The following is a 23,569-nucleotide window of genomic DNA, read 5'->3' as shown; positions in this document are numbered from 1 at the left end:
CTTAAAAAGAAAAATAGGGGGTATGGAAAAGCTTTAGTGCTGGAAGGAAATGTAATGTAAAGACCTCTTCATTCAGAGAGCACAGAGCCCAAGAAGCAGAGAATGCTTACCCCAAATCCTACAGCTGACAGGTAACAGATCCAGGACACACCTCTTAGCCTCACACCACTTAGCCTACAGACTCCCAGTCTCCTGTTGCTTCCACTTAACTATTGTGTATTGCTAGTGCTCTTTACAAACTATACTGCTGCTGCCGCTGCTAAGTCGCTTCAGTCGTGTCCGACTCTGTGCGACCCCATAAACGGCAGCCCACCAGGCTCCCCCGTCCCTGGGATTCTCCAGGCAAGAACACTGGAGTGAGCTGCCATTTCCTTCCTCAATGCATGAAAGTGAAAAGTGAAAGTGAAGTCGCTCAGTCATGTCCGACTCTTCGAGACCCCATGGACTGCAGCCCACCAGGCTCCTCCATCCATGGGATTTTCCAGGCAAGAGTACTGGAGTGGGGTGCCATTGCCTTCTCCGACAAACTATACTAGCTACTGATTAATTTAACCTGTAAAACGAGGGAGCTGAACCAACTTATCTGTATGGTTTCTTCCAGCTCTGAAATCTTATAATTCTATGATACTCAATTCTTTTACTCCTGACACCCACACTGGAATACACATTAGTAAAATCACTTTGCATGTCATAAAAAATTTTGAGCAATTATTCATATTCTCAACAAAATCACTCAAAAGATAATCCATTTGTCAAACAAACCTACCAAACCACGGTCACACTTAGCCAGAAAGCATTTGTTTGCTATTTCTGAAATTCCATCTCCACCAGGCAAAAGTGATAAAGGGAAGGGACCTTAAGGAAGGGAAAGGCAAAGGGGAAAGTAAAATCAAAGGAAAATGTTTCCTCTAAATTTGGCATGATATGTCCCTAGTTTGCTATTCATCACGGTGGCACCAGCACAGAATGCATCCATTCTTGTCTGAATGCAAAGTAACATAAATACAAAGATTGCTGGTAAGAAGAACTCTTCTTTTCAGAAAAACTAACTCCTTAACATCAAGATTTTGTACATTCTATTAGTATCCCCTTTTATGAAACAAAAAGTACTAATAAAGTCCCCTGAAGTCACAAACACCTTTTCAAATAAAGAATAAAAATAACCCAAGACAGTCTGATTATTTGTGAAAGAATCTTTCTTCAAGATTAAGCAAAATTAAAATTTAGAAACTATGTTTCATTTCTTAAAAATTAAAATAGTTTAAAATTGGAATTTTTAAAATGAGTTTAAAGAAGAAGAAAATATTTAGGACCCCATTCTAAATAGTACTCCAACATGGCAGCATTACAAAGGACAAAAGATAGTGCCCAACTGTGGCAATATGTGTTAATTGTATGGTTTTCCAAAGATGTGGGAGAACTGATATCAATTACAGTATAATTACCATTACTTCCAACAGAGTTAACATGTAGTTACTACAAAGTAACATACAATTAACTGGTGTCACATTGCACACCAGACTAAATAAGATACAAATTAAAAATTCCCAAATGTAGCCATAATAGTCTTCTATCTCTTAAAAAAAATAAAGTAACAACTTTTCTCTAATAATGTCACAACATTTTTCAGGAATTGGTGCAAATATTTCAGAGGATGAAACCAAGACATGTAAGTTAGAAAAAATCATTTTTAGCTATACAATGAAAAAGTGCTTAGGGAGAGAGATGTAGTAGAAAAAATTTAATAAACTAAAGCTGTTGTAAATGAAATTAGAATTTTCCTCATTTCTTTCAGTTCTTGAAAATTAGAGAGTTAAGTTTTAAAACCAAGTTCAAGAACTTTCATAGTTTTTACTGATACCTAATATTTTCCAGTTATTTATCAACACCAGATAGGAGCCTGGTTTAGCTTAATGGTGCTAGAAAAAGACACAGAAATGAGTGAGGCTCGGACTAAGAAGGGATTGTACACAGATTTCTAGTCATTTGCTATGTGAAGTGGCAAATCATGTCTCATATCATGTTTCTTATCAGGAGGTGAACTGAAGAGAAAAAGAATGCTGCAGTTCAGTCTGAAGAAGTAGAATTCCTCCTTGGAATGTCTCAAGTCAGCAGCAGTAGCACAGGATGCCTCCACATGATGCATTTGAGAGGGGCATGAGTGAGAACACATACATGCCAAATGCTCATCTAGGTTTAATTAGAAGAGAACTGAAAATGGCAGGGTGCAGTGCTATGTAGTTGATGAGAGGACAAAAGGAAAGTAGCTGTACTGAAAATACAGTGTATCTGCTATATCCGTTTCAAACATCTGGGCTTCCAATTATTTATTGAACCCATGTGTAAGAGTTATTTGGGAATACTGCAAGTGGCTATAGAACAGGAACATGCAAACTGCTTTGTAAAATACTTGCAGGAATGAACTCTTGCTAAAGTCTTGAACAAATGGGTGAAAACTGCTATGAGATTGTTATCTTTTATTAAATGTGTGAAAACCATGAAGAGGTTAACATGCTAAGAATAAATGTTGTAAACAGCATGTTATTAATATAACAGATGATATTTTATTAGAAACGTATGTTTTGCAGATTTTTGAAAATTTAGTTAATTTCCTATATCTGACTTTTGGTTTTCATATGCTTAGTTGAGATTAAATGAGGCCTGACACATTTGTGAAAAACTGCACGTCTTGTTTGAAGATTACATAGGCACATGCGTAGACCACAAAGCTTTCAGGGCAGTTTGTCCCCTGTGTAGTCAATATTTTCCCCTTTCCTCTGAAAGTGGAGCTCAGAAATAGACATATTATTCTCGCACCCAGTTCCATGTCTTACTCTATTAAATTCATGACCCTTTTGTTAGGCTCTAAAGGAGAGCAAACTGGTTAGGAAGGATGACAACAGAACAGTGATGGGTACATCATTATGCCATGTTATTTCCTCTAGTTCCCACATCACTGCTGTATTCCTCTGATTATTGCAGCCTCAAGAAATGTGCTGATCACCGTGTGTGTTAGGCGACACTGCCAACCCTGAGAAGCTAATATCCCAGATAGAGTACATTATGCATGTGATGTAAATGAGGTATGTGCTCGCCACATATCTGCCGTTTGTCATCAAAGAGCCAGCAAACAGGGAGGACGGGTGCAGGGGCTTATTATTCCTTCCACTGTGTCCACAAAACAGCAACAACAACAACAATCAGATGCTCTTCACAGCTGACCTTAATTGGCACAAACAAAATATTTTGGATTTAAAGTATATTTGGAGTAGCACTTTTCATTTGTTGTTATTAGAAAGAAAAAAAAAGGATTATCATCTTCACAGTCAGAAATTAAACACTGAAATATAGTAGTGAATGTAAAGAGTGTACCAACTTCATTTCTCAATAACTCAGAAATCGACCTTTAGCTTTTGTTTCAACAATTAAATGTCAAGATAATAATAGCACTAAAGAATTTATGATTTAGTAAATAAATTAGAATTCAGTCTTATCATTCAAATTTAGGATTTAAATAGTAAGATATTTACTGATTTCCTGGACTAAAAGCAGGAGCTTCAGTGTTATTAAACAGTCTTTCAGCAGAATGCGGGATGGTGCTTAGACCACAGTTAAATTTTTTTTAATGAAATGAAAACGACACCTCCTACGGCTCTCTTACTGAACCATCAATAAACAAGCACACATCTATTCCTAATGCTGGGATGGCTGCTCTTCCTGTTCCTTTCTGCCACCTACTTAGACACGGACAAACCTAGAAAACCAACCAGAGTGAGATGCAGGCAGAAACATTGTTCACTCACTCCCAAAGATTGTCTAATGAGAGTTAACTACAATGGATTTGCAAGCTCAAGGAAAAAACAGTTATTCACAGAACAAATACCTTTCCCTGTGAACAGTACTTTTAGCAGAGTTTTTAAATCTCTGTAGAATTTTTAATGGCATTTTCAGACCAATTAATGATAAGAGGATCATGAGTTTAACAATTACACAATGTAGAAGTTTTAAGATTTCAGCTCTTATTTAAAACTCCACTGCATGTATTTGACAAAAGGACAACACAACCTGAGAAAAGACTAAATCTTCTTTTAACCGATTAAGTAAAATATATTCACATTTATGATTAGAATTTTAGTTTTTCATAGCTGAAGTGACCAAAAGAATAGGAATATGATTTCTGATAGGGCTGGCCAGCCTTCTTGCCTCCATCAGGACTCACATATTAAATTTATAATTTATATAAGGCCTCAAGTTGTGGATTGTGGTCTCTTTTTGGTAATATTACATGAAAAGCCAGACTGTTCTATTTCTCAGACCAAATAAACAAGTCTTAACATAAATATAATCTATTTAGGTACTGTGTGGATTGAAATACTAGTTTTCCCCTAAAGACCAGCTAATACACCGAGCTAATATACTTAAATCACTCATCCTTTGTACTCTTAAGTACTCTGTGCTTCAAGTTGTTTTAAAAGTCTTTGTCCATTGTTTTAAACAATCACATGCTTTTCCTTTTGATAAATCAATTTAACTGCAACTTTCTTCAGTATAGTTTCTACTTGAAGATAAATGAATATTAAATATTCCTTTAGATATCACCTCTAGATAATTTTTATCTCATTAAGTTACCTTTTAAAATTAAGTTTGTAGAAATGACTCTGGAAGACTAGTTAGTACAAAGCGAGGTGAAATTCACTGACTCATGTAGCACTGTAACCTTGCTGTATTGTTCTGGCCAGTAAACTTATTTACATTTAGCTAATTCTTATTTCTCAGCTAAGTTTTCCAGAAAATAAATAAATTAGTCCATAAACTCCAGAGATCTTTGGTACAACAGACCTGATTTACTTCAAATAGACTTCATGTCCTTTCTACACCCTCTCCTTTCCACTACCACCTACAAAAACGATAAACAAAAATTTGTTTTATTTATGGAATAAAAGTGATGACATGCTACTTATTTATGCTCTCAGACTAAGGCAGCTTTGAGTTCAGCATATTCCAACAAAAGAGGAGGTGGAAGGCACACAGCTTAAAACTCACAGTCAAAGTGGAAACCACTGACTCAGCTACCCTGCTCTTCACAAAAAATATGTTCCATATTCAGTCTTGGTGACCACCAGGATCTTATAAATTGTGAAGTCCAATCTGGATATCTTCTACTGTTTTACACAGCTTGACTTAGGAGATGTGACCAAGTTTTAGGCACAGGTCATGAAATCAGGAAGATTGGGATCCACGCTGGCTTCTAAGGCCTTGAAAGTCAGTAATTATTTTATAAATTTAATTTTCTGGGTCAATTCAAGTCTAAGACTTTATTGCATTGTCATTTTAATAAGTCAAGTCAACATTCGGTGCTAAATAAGTTTGTACAGGTTGTGTCTCAGCCCCCCTATACTATGCTACCTTCTTAATGCACGGTCAATTCTTAGTCAGATTCTTAGAGGCCCTATCATTGAAGCTGCATGCTCAGGAACTCTTGTTACACCAGAGTAGTCTAGGGAGATGCAGGTATCACACACCAGAGCTCTGCCATAGAAGGATGCAGAGATAGCAGCTGCCCCTGTCGCTATAAGGGCTCGGAGAAAAATCTTCATCAGTGGTCAGACTGCATGTATGCTAAGTCACTTCAGCCATGTCTGACTCTGTGACCCTATGGACTGTAGCCTGCCAGACTCCTCTGTCCAAAGGAGTCTCCAGGCAAGAATGGGTTGCCATGCCCTTGTCCAGGGGCTCTTCCTGAAGCCCCAGTGGTCAGAGACTGCACCTTAACTGCAGTAGACTGCTATAAGATTGGGAGATAAGACATGAAAGAGACAGGGAGGAAGGATGGGAAGGAGAGAAGGGAAATGAGAAAGAAGAGGGCGGGAATCAGGCAGGGGAGAGAGATGGAGAGATGGGATAAGGAGGAGGTTAGGGAAAGAGAAAGGAAGGGACAGAAATAGACTCTCATACATATAAGGAGGCAGAGGCAGACAAGTACAGACTGTGGGAAACTGATCAACCTCCAAAATAGAAGACAAGAGAAAGCAGCAATGAGGCAGAGTAACTGGGACAGAAAAACAAGACCTCAAAACTCTGCTAACTATGGTCTAGTAAGAAGCAACTCTCCTGCAAGGTGAATTTCTTCTGTCTGAGCAAGACCAGACACACAAAAGCACAGACAGACACAGATGAAAATAAATTTTTACCAGAAGAGTAACTATTTCTCCCAAAGTTTGGTCTAGAGCCACAAGCAAGCAATCAGTGAATAATGACTGAGAATTTCAGGCTCAGTGTTAGGGAGACAATGATGAGTAAGGTATGGGCTCTTCCTTCAAGTTACCAATAAAAGTAACTTCACAGTGTGGTGTGGTGGGAAGGATAGAATTAATACGGAGAAGAGCTGGTAAGTTCTTCATGATTCTCAGTAGGTTTTATTTTTTGTTTTTTAACCTGCAATGGAGGATGACAATAATCTCTACCTCATAAATGAGAACTTCCATATAAAAGTATTTACCATCTATAAATGCCTATAAATTAATGTTAATTATTTCAAGTTTTATTTTGTATGTACAATCCTATACCACCCTGAGTTTTCTCCCACTGAGAGGAGAATCACTTAGCATTTGCTCCTATAGTATTTTTATGTATGTAGTATATACATAATACTATATACTATACTATTTACTATATGCTAAGTCACTTCAGTCGTGTCCGACTCTGTGTGACCCCAGAGACGGCAGCCCACCAGGCTCCCCTGTCCCTGGGATTCTCCAGGCAAGAACACTGGAGTGGGTTGCCATTTCCTTCTCCAAGGCATGAAAGTGAAAAGTAAAAGTGAAGTTGCTCAGTCATATCTGACTCTTAGCGACCTATGGACTGCAGCCTACCAGGGTCCTCTGTCCATGGGATTTTCCAGGCAAGAGTACTGGAGTGGGTTGCCATTGCCTTCTCCGATTTACTATATACTATACTATAAAAGTATATAGTATTTTTATGTAACAAACAGTTTGACTTTCTGCAAGCTTATTTATACAGAGAAATACACTCAATTTACCTCAGTTACCACTACCATCATTAGTATTCATGCCCTATCTTACCTCGTCTCTCATGTGCAGACACACACACACACACACACACACTGTGCTACATTTCTTAGCCAAGCATTCAAGACTTCAAGCATCTGAACCCCACCCACCTCTAACTCAGAACCCGCTCTCTCCTGAGTTAACTGTCCACCAGCCATTGTTCCCCTCATGAGGAGGCCCATGCTCCACCCAGATTCATTCTAGGAGCCCACTTGCTGGTCACTCTTCTCTGCACACTCTGCCCATCCTGTCTTTTCTTTAGGCATTTTAAGTCTCTCCCGTTCCACAGAACCTCTCTTCCACCTCAGTCATTGATGGGCAGGGCCTCCTTGATTTTCATGAGCTTAATCACCCTTGCAATTCCTTTCACTTATTTGGCACTTGGACCCCACACTGTCAGGGACCCTCTTATGTATCTGTCCTGTCTCTTGAGTCAGATTATATTTTCCTTTCAAGGCAAAAAGGACTAGTAAATATTTCCCTGAATCCCAAGCATCTACCATAAGCTACACACATTGATGGTGAGCATTTCCAGTCTAATGTCTTGTTCTGTCACATGGCTGCAAGCAACAATAACGAAGCCAGGATAATATTTATCTGCGTCAACGGTACTTCATATACAGTCTCTTATTTAACCTTCCCCACAATCTTATATGGTACATTCATCACTTTCACCTTCCAAAGGAGTACACAAAGGCACAGGAAAATAACAGGCCCCAGGTGACCCAACTATTATAGATGTGGTTTTGAAGTGAGACGATCACCAATCAGTCTGTGAAGCTGAGTTTTAGACCTGGATATGACTAATTTCAAAGAGCCCTGTTCCTTCTTTGATTACCAGTATTCCACCTAGACCTGGGGAAATAGTTTTACAATAATCAAATTAATGGTCTGGAATAAGAAATATTAAACTTGTTGCCAACCTCCCTTTTAGGAGTGTCATTAAAATTGGAGAATTCATCATAGAAAGTTTGTGGTAAGCTGACATGATTTTTAAAGGAGTTCACCAAAATGCTTCTTTAGAGAAAATGCTTGCTTTCTTGTCCCCATTTTACCTGGAAAAACTGACATTAATTTTAATATTAATATTTTAATATCAACATGGACAAAAAGATCCCAAACCTATGGTTTCTCCTTTCAAAAATTTACCTTGATCCTTGACATGGGGAGCAGCCAGTGTTAGAGTGATCTTCTTCCCTGAAACCCACAGGAGACTCTTGGCAGCCCAGAGAGTGCTGGGAACTACAGCCACCGGGCAGTGGCTGTGCAAGACACCCTTTGTGTTATTTCAGAGCAATACTGTTGACCTCATTTACAAAAAGATGTAATGGGCAAATCAGGGTTGCACCAAAAATAAAAGTAAGTACTTCTATCCACAGTGGGAACTGGATCTAAGCTAAAAGTGAACGTCTGCAGAGTACTCCCAACAGTTCATTTTGACCACCAGACTTAGGACAATGCTGAGAGGGAAACAGTGATGGGGAGAACGCATACAGTACATCTATGTGCAGAGTTTCATACATATTCCCCATACCCAGTTCTACACCTACAAGCTGAGAATGAGAATCATCAAGTATGTCAATACCTAACTCCATAAAGAAAAGAGATAGGACACATATGCAGAGACTTATGCAAGCAGGCAGACATACACTGATATACAGACACCTACACATAATACAGACTCACACACAGATTCAAAGAAAGACTCAGACAGAGACACACAGACATATCTGCAGACACACAAGCTCAGGCAGACACACAGACACAATGAGATACTGACAAACGCACAGGCATACTTAGGGATGCACACAGTCAAATGGACACACAACAGACAGCTGGCTACTCCCACAAGACAGACTCAAGGACAGAAACACATGTACACACACACGAGTGCACGCACACAGGCAGCAGGCATACCTAACACAGACTTAGAGACACAAAGCTATGCATAGGGATGAGAGACTCACATAGATAGAGAGGCAGACTAATACACAGATTTACACTCACAATGAGAAAGACACACATAACTATTCACAGGGATGCACATGCATACGGCACACATTCACTCACACACACATTCACTCACATGCACACACACTCACGTACAACCATAGCTAATGTGCAATCTCTGAACTGTGGTCAGGACTCATCAGAACAGTTGGGCAGAGGCTGGTGTTAGAGAGGAAGGTGAAGTCTGTCCGCTACTGCAGAAGAATGTGAAATTTGAAATCAGCAACTTGGAAGAGCTTCAAGTTTGATACTAACTGTGCAAACACAAGCAAATGATTGGAGCTCTGAACTGCATCCTCATCTGTAGAAGAATGATAAAAATTCTACCTCTAAGGATAATGTTGGGATTAAGCGTGATAATAAGGTGAAAAAAATGCTGTTCAAATAATTTAAAAGATTGATATTTCTGTGGTGGATTATTATCATCACCTTCCTAAAACTGCAAAGAAAGCTTCTAGGAAGAGAAACAGGAAAAGCCTTATCCAACTCATTCACTGTATCCACTGCTACAAAAGCTTGAGCAGGTCTTAAAAATTTTTTGAGCTCTAAAAACATAAACTTATACATCAAATATAAGCACAGAAAATTCTATTACCAGTATCAACTTAAACTAGCTAATATGAATGCTTACTGTGTGCCACTCATGCCTGAAAATTAAAATGTTCTATTTAATCAAATACTCTGATTAGTCAAGTTATCATACATAACTTAACGTCATATTTGGCACCTCTATTTGCAAGGATTATAGTGCAACAGTATAAGCAGGAATAAGACTGAATTTAGCACTTTGAGCCTAATGGTGTTTCAGAGCCACCACCACGAACATTTTAGGAGCATGTAAAGCTCAGCCTAGGATCTGGAAAGGACACAGCACTGAGGGCCAGGGACATGAGGTCTGGTCACAGTCTCACTCATGCCTTGCTGTTGGATTTGGGCAAATCACGTAACTTCTTCCCATTGCAGTTTCCTCGTCTATAAAATACAGGGCTGTGCTAAATGATCTCAAAGGGCTCTTTTGGCTCCAATTCAATTTTCTAATAGTGTGATAGACTGAAGAAATGCTGGCTAATGGGGTTTCTGTTGAGAGAATGCTGAATATACTAGTTTTTACTCTACTTCTATAAAAAATGAAAACATGTGTAACTTTATATATCTGAGAGGAAAAGATTTATTATCATTGGACCAGATAAAACACAGTCAACTCATTGTCATGATGAGTATTATATAAGAATATAAATAGGTTAAAGGATCTTTCTGGGGTCCCCGGAAATTCAAGAACAGAACAGACATTTGATCCCTAATTCCTAGGACAAAGGTCCCTGAAGATAACCTCCAGGATGCCTGAAGCCAACATCTGTGAAATGGGAAGCCCGAGTCTGCAGAAAGTTCACATGGCTTTAAACAGAGCACCTCCCTCCCAGCTCAGGGAAACACAGATGGATCCAGTTCCCCAAAGGCAAGCAGATAACAAAATAATACAGTGTGTTTTCAAGCAGTAGCTTAGGTCCCTCCAAGAGTCTAAAAATGTGAATCTAGATAGATTTTTTTGTTGTTGTTAGACTTAGGAGACAGCTTGTATTGTCTTGAGGAGCTTTGTGAAAATTTAGGAAAATAGTTTAGAACCTGTTCAGTCTTTCCAAGGCTGTGTTTTAAAATGAATCCACTTTAAATGTTCATGTTTTACTAGGTTTTTAAATATATGATTTGTCATTTAAATGGTCTAAGTCTTACCTTTAAAGACTTCTCGGCAATCAACTGACTTGAAACCCAATATTTGGTTCCACTTGAGAATCATAGTTATATATATTTTTCTTTAATGTGCATTTTTAAAAATAACTGAAACATTTCTGACAACATGTGTTTTGAATTTTCTGCAACTCAGACATTTTAAAATTGTTTAGTACATTGAATGGATCCTAAAGGCTATCTAGGTGGTGCTGATCTACTTTGGAATCTAAGGATTCTTTAGGAATATTTAATGAGTTTTCTGATGTGGGGCGACACACTTCATGCTAAATTCGTAACATTTCCTTCCTCTGAATATTGGTGGTCTTTTTACTAGAAAAGTCCTGCTTCTATGACACTAGGATGGGCTCTGAGCTCAAGAAGACAGAAGAATCTAAGGTAGATTTAAATAAATTTCAAATGGAGATCTACCTACAGGAACGCTTTCAGAAAACATACAAAAAAGAAGGTAATGGATCTTTTAAAGGCATGGTCCAGGACACTCAGCTTATAGACTTTTGATTAATTTTCCAACAACCAGTGAAACTATCATTAATCACATTTGAAGACACTGAGGCTCAGAGAGGCTACAGAGCTAGTAAGCAATAGAATCAGAATCTGAAGTCCAGCTCAGTCCAACTCCAAAACACATATTCTTTCTCTTTTTTGCATTTCTCTAAAGGTCTCTCTCATTCTTTCTTTAAGCTACCATGATATTCTTCTAAAAATGTAGCTCAGATTAAATGTGCTGCATCCACAAGCACTTTTAACGGTTCATGATTATCTTTAAAGATAAACCTGAACTAACCATGGCAATGATCTGTTTCAGCCTGCCTTCTGATCATGTCAGACACTGGATGAGGCCTGACACATGGATTATTTTATTGAATCTTCTCAACAACTCCTTGTGCTTAGAAACTATGAATTTCCTCATCTTTTATGTGTAGAAACCAGGGCAGTATAACTGCATATCTTTTGTTCTTATCTACAACCTTAATCTTAAAGATGGGAAAGATAGGAAAGAAGGGAAGATGGTAAGAAGAGACAAGGGGAAGGGGAGGGAGACAGGGAAAGAGGGAGGAAGGGAGGAAATACTTATTAAATACCTAACACATATATAACAGAGAAGGCGATGGCACCCCACTCCAGTACTCTTGCCTGGAAAATCCCATGGACAGAGGAGCCTGGTAGGCTGCAGTCCATGGGGTTGCGAAGAGTCGGACACAACTGAGGGACTTCACTTTCACTTTTCACTTTCATGCTTTGGAGAAGGAAATGGCAACCCACTCCAGTGTTCTTGCCTGGAGAATCCCAGGGACGGGGAAGCCTGGTGGGCTGCTGTCTATAGGGTCGCACAGAGTCGGACACGACTGAAGCGACTTAATAGCAGCAGCAGCAACACATATATAAGGTATTTGCTAGGAGACTGAATATTGTATCATTTATTAATCAAGTCCTAACATTTTTACAGTTGAGAAAAGTGAAATTCTGAGATATAGCAACTTAGTAAGCCAGGATTGAACCCTGGTTACCTTTCTACTACACAAGTCCAACACTGTGCTTTGTAAATAGTAAGTACATAAAACGAAATGGAATTGGAAAAAAGTGTGTCCAAGGGATAAAGAACACAGTGTCAGTCACAACGCTCAAATGAAGGCAAAGAAAGCCAGGTAAAAATGAATGAATCTAAAAGATAAATGACAAGGTCTGTTAAGAAACAGCCTGCAAAATTACTGTAGTTCTCAAACATTCTTGAGTATGTCTCAAGCTTTTATGAGGACCTATTAGAGAATACCCATGTTTCGTCTAAAAAACTGCTGTACTTATATAGTAGAAATACTGGGGATCTTGTAACATATTTTTCTTTTTTGTTTGGTTATCAAGATGTTCACAGTCAAGTCTGTGGTGCATCTCTAACAATTATGTAAATATGCATGACAAGAATTTTTGTGCACTTACCTTATCCCAGCTTTATCTATTTACCTTATTTTACTATACTTAACTTTTTTTTCCCACTATCTCCTCCCTATTTAGTTTTTATCTTGTTTTATTATATGTCTTACTGCAAACCATCCAAAATTGTTTTTGCATTAAGATAAGTTATAAATATAAGCAATAGAATTTTATTAACTTTTTGCTCCTTAATTCAGATAGAATAAAACCAGTAGTCATATCTAACTGTATACAATGTTTGGTTAGTGAAGGCTATTCTTAAAGTTAAGGGCAATACACTTAAAACATACACTATACACACATATAGTCCATAATCTAGAATAATATGTATTCAAAGTATTCTCCTGGCAGTCTCAAAGACCCTTTTAGAGGGTCCACTAGACCAAAACTAGTTTTATAATAACACTAAGACATTATTTGTCCTTTTCATTCCTACTCTTTCATGACTGTTCAATGGAATTTCTCTGAAATTACACAGCCTTGTGATAAAGCAACAGACTGAATACAGAAGCAGAAATAAGAATCAAGCTGTCTACTATTAAGCCAGACATTAGAGACATTTGCAAAAAGCTAAAACAAAGCCATCTTTCAAGTTTTTATTTTGAAGAATATGCTTAGTACTAAAAATGTTGTTTACATTAACATCTAATGGGTTTATTGTGATTTTTAAATGAATAAATATTTTAATTTTTCAGTTTAAATATCATATGATAAACGTGTGTGTATGTGTGTAAAGGAATCCTAGGACTGAAAAAGTTGAGAATAGCTTATCTAGAAAGATTAAGAGAGTAGATCTAGAAGAATTAAGGGTTAGAAAGTACATAGGAGAGTGGCAGGTTAGGTCTATACAATCGTTATTATTGGCAAATTTGTTTCAAACTTCCAAAACTTCCAAACAACTCTTTATGCACAGTTAACTGTGATGTGTCAAATTTTAACCCTTTCAGTGGGAGATCCTTTAACTGGACATGACCTTTTGATTTAAAATATTTCTTTTAAACAAAAGTCTTATATTTGTTCCTTTCCCCACTCCAACCCTAAGAAGTATCTTGAACCTTTTAAACCTAGATAAATTCTCACCATCCTTTCCATTTAACCTGTAGAGAAGAAAAGAGCCAAGCAAGTTTGTTGTTGTTTTTTATGAATTGGGTCTTAAACTAGTAGCTAGGCAACCAATCAAGTAGCCCTGACAACAGAAATAAAAGGAACTTAATGATAACATTCAGCCAGGAGTCTATATCCAGCACTGCTTAGCCGTTCAATGTTACTGGTTCAAATGCAAAATCTAACACTAGTAAAAGTTACATTTTTTTTCTAATTTATGGCAATTTTGGTCTGTGCATGCTGTTTTAGAAAAATACTATCACAACTATAAATATAGTTAGTTACTCCTTTCAAAGAAATGTGCAGGAAGCGTATATATCTAAGTAGACTTCTTTGTCTCATGATTTTAGCATTCACTTCATTAAAATTGATGTTTGAAACTCAGATGTATGTCTTGTTTTAGATTTTAACTAAAATTGCCCTGTCAGTCTCACAGAGCTGTGGGGAACAAATGAGAGAGAGAGAGAGAGACAGAGACAGAGAGAGGTAAGGAAGAAACAAAGTGATGCAGAGCTGGTGTTAGGTCCCTAATCTGCAAAACAAGGACAGCATTATCTATATCTCTGAATTTGGAAAGGTTCTAGAGAGATAAGACATGTGATAATATTTCTGAAACGGAAACACTACTAAAACGCTTTTTGTCACAATGTTAAAAGTAGTATATAATTTTTTTTAAAACCAACTTTTGCTCTGCTTTGCACAAGAGGATGTTATAATTAGAATCTGTCCTCTTCCTGTAAAATCTCTAATATGCCCACAACACTTCTAATTCAAGTTATCAATATTTTGGGAATGAGTTGACATTGGAAAAAGCACAACTGAACATGTTAGTCAACTGCTCATAAAAATTACCATCGTGATTAATCAATGCTATACGCTCCTTGAAAACAACAAAACCTCACTAGTCTGTGTGCTATATAAGAAACTCATTCATTCCAAACACACTTTGCTAAATAATTTGCTCACAGTTCCCTTACACTTATTGTTGTACGGCTACATTGATCATCTGTCTGAACTTATCCTGTCATGCAACAATGACTATCTGAATCAACTGTGTAAATAACAAGGAGCTGTGGCAACTGACAACGTGGAGCAGAAGACATACAGTATGTTTTTCATTTCCAATAAAAGAGGGCAGTATTACATCAGTGTAATGCTGACATACTGTTCTGATGTTTTTGCAAAGTATGGGTACAGAGCAAGAATCTACACTTGTGAATAAGTGAACAATTGTGTTTTTTAACAAAAAGGAACAGGTTTACAATGTACCTTAGTGACTGGACTGTTTTTCTATTTACTTGATTGAAAAAATATCATTTTGGCATGAGAAATGCATATAGTTATCGACAATCAGGTTAAGTATTCTCAAAAATCATGGATTGAAATTTTGGTTTTCTGGAAATTATTAAAGTATATATTAAATTAATAGGAACAAAAGTCCCTAGCACACTGATATTATAAAATTTGAACATTATCATGTTGGCTATGAGCAGATCCTATAGCAAGTAACTAGAGTATTCAAGTTACTTTAATAATGAAAAAGAAAAATGCATATCTTGAGTTTGTAAGAAGGTGCCTGTTAGCTTCTAACTAACCTTCTACTCTATCTTAAGAAATTTTGGCTTCACGGAGCAGTAGGTTAATCCATTCACCTTTGGAGAGTCTCAAAGAGTGAAAATTTAATAAAATTAACAACAGGTTTGACAACCTGTCTGAGGTCTTACAGTGAAAAAGGACCTAATAGTAACAGAGCATCTCTCATGTCAGATATGTGCTCTATGTTATCTTCCCTCAAAACAAGCCTTCAAGGAAAGGATAATTATCTCTATTTTATAGGTATATTCATTGAGACCCACAGAGGTTAAGTAACTTACTAAAATAACACAGAAAACCACACAGGCTGCTTCCAAGATTAATCCTAGAAACTGACACTCCAAAGCCCATGCTCTTTCCAATACACCGTGCGCTCTCTAATTCTATTACTGCTTCTGGACTAGCCACCTCTTCTGTTTCTTTGTCTATACTAGCATCAATAAATCTTCTGCTTTCTGACTGATATCTTTCCAGAGCCAGAACCAGTGGACATCATTGTGGGGAAGAATGCTTTATTGAAATAGAAGATGAAACATATACAGAAAGCAGGGGGCTCAATGCCTTTCTGCTTCACTGTTTTTGTTATTTTTACCCTGTCTTATTCCACCAAAGGTTTTAGATTGCAAATGTAAAAAGTACTTTGGTAAGCAATAGCTTAAATATCTTATGGAAAATAAGTAAGCAAATCTGGTACTTTTCTGAAAATAGAAATATCATTGATGAAGAACTAGGAAAGCTGAGATTTAATTCCTGCTCTGACACAAATTCACTATGTGACCAAGCATAAGTCATGTTCTTTCTTTAGGTCTCAGTCTTCCTGTCTGTGAATTGAAGGTATTGGACCAGATCAAATGTTATATTCCCTTCAGTTCTTTCATTCTATAGTTTTAATCCCACCAATATACTTCAGAGGCAGACAGAGTGTGATAATAGTGTTCATGGTAGCTCATTTTGACATGCAATGAGGTCAAGAATTTTTCTTAAGAGATTCTCAGAAGATGAAGGGAACAGCAGTTCAGGCCACATGTGTGTAGATGTGCAATCAGCCTATTTAGGGTAACTCTGATCAACAGGTAATCAATCTACTGGCTCTTGAAGGTATTAAGATAACCAAAATAACCAGATATCTAAGTTACATCATACCTATGTAGGAATGTACTCTAACCAACCACTGAGTCAGCATTCAAACACTAGGGAAGTCAGAAAAGTTACGAAATGCACTTTTTAACACTAAGAAAGCCCACCCTACCTTGCCTCTCTTCTAGCCAGATGTCCTTAGCTTAGCTGGCAACCCACTCCAGTGTTCTTGCCTGGAGAATCCCAGGGACGGGGGAGCTGCCGTCTCTGGGGTCACACAGAGTCAGACATGACTGAAGTGACTTAGCAGCAGCAAGGACATTTAGAAGCAGCCTATCTAAAATCCTGCAGTGTATTGTCATGACTAAAATACTCTCTATCTGAGAAATGTCAAAACAACGAAATTCAGTAAGAAGTTCACCTATAATATGATCAAACTGCCCTGGCACTGTCATAGGTTGTTCTTGCTGCAGGAAGTTAAAACCCAGGGAATAAACTTAGACTTCTGCTGGCAAGACATTCCTGATCCATGCACAGCAGCTATTTTGAAATGATGGAGCATGAAAGCTCCTAAGGTGCCGTCACAGTCTATTGTCCCTAAAATCTATATATTTAACAGACCCTAAATATCCTGTGACACAGTCAACCAGAACAACTCCATTGGTGCCGTTCTGGTTGATCAAGTTAACAGTGTTTCATTTCAAAGTGTCAATATAGGAGTTTACCCAGTAAAGTGAAATATATCATAGGTCAACATGTATTCATATGGACATATATGTAATTCTGTTTGTATTATAAGGGTTTCCCAGATGGCTCAGTGGTAAAGAATCTGCCTGCCAATGCAAGAGACATGCATTCAATCTCTGGGTCAGGAAGATCCCCTGGGGAAGGAAATGGCAACTCATGCCAGTATTTTGCCTGGAAAATTCCATGGACAGAGGAGCCTGGTGGTCTACAGTCCATGGGGTTGCAAAGAGTCAGACGGGACTGAGCAACTAACACTCACTTTCAGGACTTCCCTGGTGGCTCAGCAGTAAAAGAATCTGCCTCAATGCAGGAGACTGAGGTTCAATCTCTGGTTGGAAAGATGCCCTGGAGAAGGAAATGGCAACCCACTCCACTATTCTTTCCTGGGAAATCCCATAGACAGAGGACCCTGGTGGGCTACAGTCCATGTGGTCACAAAAGAGTCAGACATGACTTAGCGACTAAACAACAAAAACAACAAACCCCTGTGTCTGTGAAGTAAATGTTCCCCTCAGTTATAAAATACACAAAACATGTTCTATATACATCTAATGTTAGTAAACATCACAAAAACAACTCTGCGAAGGAAACTGTGATGTACTGCCCAGATTCCCCTTCAGGACTGATTTGTTTCCTCACCTGTAGGGAATGTTTTGCTCACCCTCAGCTGTTGGCCCTCTTCAGCATCGCCTCAGCTAGAGTCACACCTCACCCAAGATTAAGTCCCTTTCCCAGGGCAGCCCTCATCTAATGACTGGTTCACACAAAGGTATGAAAGCTCACTCCTTCCATCCAACTTGAGACAATTCTGAATGGACATGGCAGCCTCAAAGCTTCATATGAGGTTGACTAAGGCCTTGGATGAGACTGCATCACAGTCCGATTCTGCTTTCATCCTTTCCCTTCCACAGGTGGCAATCAGAAAGAGGACCCCCTACCCCCATAAACCTGCTTGCTAATCTCTGTCTCAGGCTTCCCCGGTGGCTCATCAGTAAGGAATCCACCTGTGATGCAGAAGACGCAGGAGACCCGGGTTCAATCCCTGGGTGGGGAAGATCCCCTGGAGGAGGGCCTGGCAACCCACTCCAGTATTCTTGCCTGGAGAGTCCCCAAGGACAAAGAAGCCTGGCAGGTTCCAGCTATAGGGCTGCAAAGAGTCAGACACAACTGAAGTGACTGAGCATGTATCAGCACACACTCTTCATCTCACAGTCTGCTTCTCAGGGAACTCAAATCTGTGACACACTCATTTTTAAACAATGTCCAGATATGAGTGTGATACTACTGCTACTGCTGCTAAGTCATTTCAGTCAAGTCCGACTCTGTGCGACCCCATAGACGGCAGCCCACCAGGCTCCCCCCGTCCCTGGGATTCTCCAGGCAAGAACACTGAAGTGGGTTGCCATTTCCTTGTCCAATGCATGAAAGTGAAAAGTGAAAGTGAAGTCGCTCAGTCATGTCCGACTCTTTGCAACCCCATGGACTGCAGCCTACCAGGCTCCTCTGTCCATGGGATTTTCCAGGCAAGAGTACTCGAGTGGGGTGCCATTGCCTTCTCCGTGAGTGTGATGAGGCATGCTTTATAAATTACAAGGTGTTGTGATAGAAATACTGAACAATTCTCTAAAACTGTACTATGGTTTACAAGAATAAAGTCATAAATCTAATTTATGAATCTTTACACTTAAGGAAATCGAGATAATTCCAAAGATGATGATTTTGAAGAGAGTTAAACTGACTTTGTCACAATCTATTTTACTAATCTTATTGTACATTATATATTTATCTTATTTGATCTCAGAAGAAAATATGATTCTCAGAAGAAAAAGTAGTGTTGTGTGAAACCTCATAAAATTAAGATGGATATTTTGATTATAAGAGAGCCAAATCTACCATCACAGGAGTCCTTTAATATCATTCTTAATTAACTCTTCTGCAGGTAATGAACCTAACAAGAATAGATACTGGGTCTAGAAACTAGTCAAAGCCTGTGCTTAGTTGCTCAGTCGTGTCCAGCTCTTTGAGACCCCATGGACTGTAGCCTACCAGGCTCCTCTGTCGATGGGGATTCTCCAGGCAAGAATGCTGGAGTGGGTTGCCATACCCTCCTCCAGGGGATCTTCCCAACCCAGGGATTGAACCCAGGTCTCCTGCATTGTAGGCAGATTCTTTACCGTCTGAGCCACCAGGGAAGCCAGACAAAGCCTACAACAAATATACATTCAAAACAGTGACATTATTTGCGAGAGAGAGAATGTAAAGGAGAACCTGTGAACACAACAGCCTTGAATATAATGGACTTTTCCAGCAACCCGAATTCAACCCCTATAAGGTCATCTACTGAGACAACAACTCTCTTCAACTGAGAAACCAGGGTTTTCTGATTCTGTAGAAGCCATTTTGCCACTTATGTCCAGGAGCTCAATTACATTGTGTGACATATTTTAGGACAAGTTGAGATTTATTAATTTTCAATCTTAACCTAATCTCTTGTCTCTCACTGGTGGCTTCCAACACAAAATAAGGTGTTATTATTTCAGAGGCTCAGACTTCTTTCCTCTATATGAATTAAGAAAAGTCAGTGAGAAATACTTAAAATTAACCCAGAGTATTTGAAGTTAGTAGAGTCTTAAGCTTGAACTTGAATCGATGATATAAATTCAACAATATAGGATCACTGTGTCAGACAAAGAGAGTCACTGCTGGAAGGAAGGGATGTCCAGTGCCAATTTACTATTTAGGTTTAGTGCAAACATTTCAGGATGTTGCTATTCTAAGCCTACTTAATGTGACAGAGGGGCTTCACTGAAAGGCAGAGTTGCTGTAACAATACTGAATTTATTTCTTATTTCCCCCACAACCTAAATGATGTACACACATCTGTTTTAAATATTCTCTATGTTAATATTCCAAACAAAAATTCTAGTTTTTCATTAGAAATATTTTTCAAAGAAATATCTTATTCATAACATTAATCAAAAGCAAATGATTCTCTATAATTTAAAAACAAATGTGATTATTGAAGGGGCTTCCCATGTGGCTCAGTAGCAAAAGAACCCACCTGCCAATGCAGGAGGCACAGGAGACACAGGTTCAATACCTGGGGCAGGAAGATCCCCTGGAGGGGGAAATGGTAACCCACTCCAGTATTTTTGCAGGGATAATCAATCCCACAGACAGAGGAAGGCTACAGTCCATGGGGTCACAAAGAGTGGGACATGACTGAGCTTGACTAAGCACACACATGTGATTATTTAAATAACTTGTTTTTTTGTGGAATAAAATTTCTGAAATGTATTAATTCTAAATATATTTATTTAGCCCAGTGATATTTCAACTAGGGGTAATTTTGTCCTCCCTACCCCAATAGGGGACATTTAGCAATGTCTAGAGACATTTCTGGTCATCACAAAAGGAGGGGTGCTGCTGGCACCTAATGAGTAGAGGCCAGATTAGCCGCCCATGACAAAGAATTCTCCAGCCAAAAATGTCAATAATGCTGAGGCATCAGCATTATTATGACATTATGAAATTATGACATTATGAAACCATGATCTAACTTAATAAATCTGAAGTTTCCATAGCTTTGTGTATGAACTCAGTTAGAAAGGAGTTTAACTATGTAAGTTGGTCAATATTTTATCATCTGAAACATTTAACTCTGCTTTCTTCTGCTGACCCTTCCATCATTGTTATGAGGAACTCATATCTGTGGCAAAATAGCTCATTTGTTCTATATATTCAAAGATCACCCATAATGTAGCCTAAAAGGTATGGGAAACATAAGAAAGTACCCACTCTGTACCTGAGGCTTTGCTAGGTATATTCATATATATTTTATTCTATTGTAACCCAGATTACTACCCTCACATTACAGATGAAGAACTTTAGATCCAGAGAAGTTATTCAACTTACCAAATATCACATAGCTGGCAAGTGACAACTCAGGGCCTACCACTCCAAGTGAGAATATATACCTTTAAACTCATTAATACTTCCCACATATGCAAAGAAAACTTGTGAATCACCAATGGTAGTTAATGCGGTGAGAAGGGTAATTAGCTATTGACCATACCACTGTATTATTAGACATTTTAGTAACCATATATCACTTTCATTTGAAAACCAATACAGTTTAAAAGACTTAGATAAATCACCGACATCCTTCTCATACTAATTTTAGGATTCACCCTTGACAAAATTGTAAAGTAGGAGATGTTCTCTGCTGCATGTATCCATTCTCTTGCTTTTACCCCAATTTCTACTCAGTAGCCCTGTGTCTCCTGAGAAACATGTATGCAGGTCAAGAAGAAACAGTTAGAACCAGACATGTAATAACGGACTGGTTCAAAATTGGGAAAGGAGTATGACAAGGCTCCATATTGTCACACTGTTTATTTAACTTATATACAGAGTACATCATGTAAAATGCCAGGCTGGATGAATCACAAGCTGGAATCAAGATTGCTGGGAGAAATATCAATAGCCTCAGATAGGCAGATGATACCACTCTACTGCCAGAAAGTGAAGAGGAACTAAAGAGCCTCTTGATGAGGGTGAAAGAGAGTGAAAAAGCTGACTTAAAACAACATTCAGAAAGCTAAGATCATGGCATCTAGTCCCATCACTTCATGATAAATAAACGGGGAAAAAGTGGAAGCAGTGACAGATCTTATTTTCTTGGGCTCCAAAATTACTGTAGATGGTGACTGCAGCCATGAAATTAAAAGATGCTTGCTCCTTGGAAGAAAAGCTATGACAAACCTAGACAGTGTATTAAAGAGCAGAGGCAACACTCTGCTGACAAAGGTCCATATAGTCAAAGCTATGATTTTTCCAATAGTCATGTACAGATGTGACAGTTAGACCATGAAGAAGGCTAAGCACTGAAGAATTGATGCCTTCAAACTGTGGTGCTGGAGAAGACTCTTGAGAGTCCCCTGGACAGCAAGGAGTTCAAACCAGTCAATCCTAAAAGAGGGTTTCCCTTGTAGCTCAGTTGGTAAAGACTCTGCCTGCAATGCAGGAGACCTGGGTTCAATTCCTGGGTTGGGAAGATCCCCTAGAGGAAATGGCAATCCACTCCAGTATTCTTGCCTAGAGAATCCCATAGACAGAGGAGCCTAGCAGGCCATAGTCCATGGGGTCGCAAGAGTCAGACATGACTTAGCGACTAAGCTATGACAAATCCTAAAGGAAATCAACCCTAAATTTTCATTGAAAGAACTGATGATAAAGCTGAAGCTCCAGTACTTTGGCCACCTGACGTAAAGGGCTGACTCAGCGGAAAAGACCCTGGTGCTGGGAAAGGTTGAGGGCAGGAGGAGAAGGGGGAGACAGAGGATGAGAGTGTTGGATGGCATCATTAACACAACAGATATAATATAATGGATATGAATATAACCAGACATAGAATATAGAGCAAACATGGAGTTTGAGCAACATGGAGGTGGTGCAAACTCCAAAAAAAGTATGCTCAAACTCCAGGAGATAGTGAAGGAGAGGGAAGGCTGGCATGCTGCAGTCCATGGGTTCGCAAAGAGTTGGACACAACTTAGTGACAGAACAACAATCCCTATGCATAGCAGGTCCCAAGTGTATAAAAGCTTATGGCTTATCCAGCACCAAAAGGCCCACCATTCCCCCAGATAGTTTCTCTCCTACTTTATGTGACTGCTAAGTCACTTCAGTCGTGTCCGACTCTGTGTGACCCCATAGACGGCAGCCCACCAGGCTCCCCCGTCCCTGGGATTCTCCAGGCAAGAACACTGGAGTGGGTTGCCATTTCCTTCCCCAATGCATGTAAGTGAAAAGTGAAAGTGGAGTCGCTCAGTCGTGTCCGACTCTTCGCGACCCCATGGACTGCAGCCTACCAGGCTCCTCCGCCCATGGAATTTTCCAGGCAAGAGTACTGGAGTGGGTGCCATTGCCTTCTCCGACTTTATGTGAACTTCTTGCTAAAAGGATCAATCAAAGTAGGGGAGGGGGAGTTAATTCATTATTAATTTAATGTATTAAATTAATATATTTATGTAATCTATTTTTCTATCTGTAGGAAACTGGGTCTTTGCAGATATAATCAAGTTAAAGTCACACTGGATTAGGGTGGACCCTAAATTCAATAAGTGATGTTCTTCTTAAGAAGAGAAAGATTTGGAGACATGGGGACATACACAGAGGGAAGACAGCCATGTGAAGAGGGAGGCAGGAATTCTCATCAGATTCAGAGTGAAATACACATAGTCCTTCCAAGGCCTACAGGTCTACCCCACTCTGCCCCAGGCAGAGAC

At 38.8% G+C, this 23,569-nt stretch overlaps 1 protein-coding gene across 50 annotated transcripts in view; it reads right to left on the bottom strand.

Annotated features, from left to right (window-relative positions):
* SOX6 (SRY-box transcription factor 6) overlaps window positions 1-23,569 on the bottom strand; it is a 719,879-nt gene that overhangs the window by 63,023 nt on the left and 633,287 nt on the right. The gene's annotated exons all lie outside the window — the stretch shown is intronic.

Source organism: Bos grunniens, chromosome 15 (genome assembly GCF_055505025.1).
Source record: "Bos grunniens cultivar Pamir isolate PY7600 chromosome 15, Bosgru_T2T1.0, whole genome shotgun sequence".
NCBI lineage: Eukaryota > Metazoa > Chordata > Mammalia > Artiodactyla > Bovidae > Bos > Bos grunniens.
This window is presented reverse-complemented; position numbering and strand designations above follow the sequence as displayed.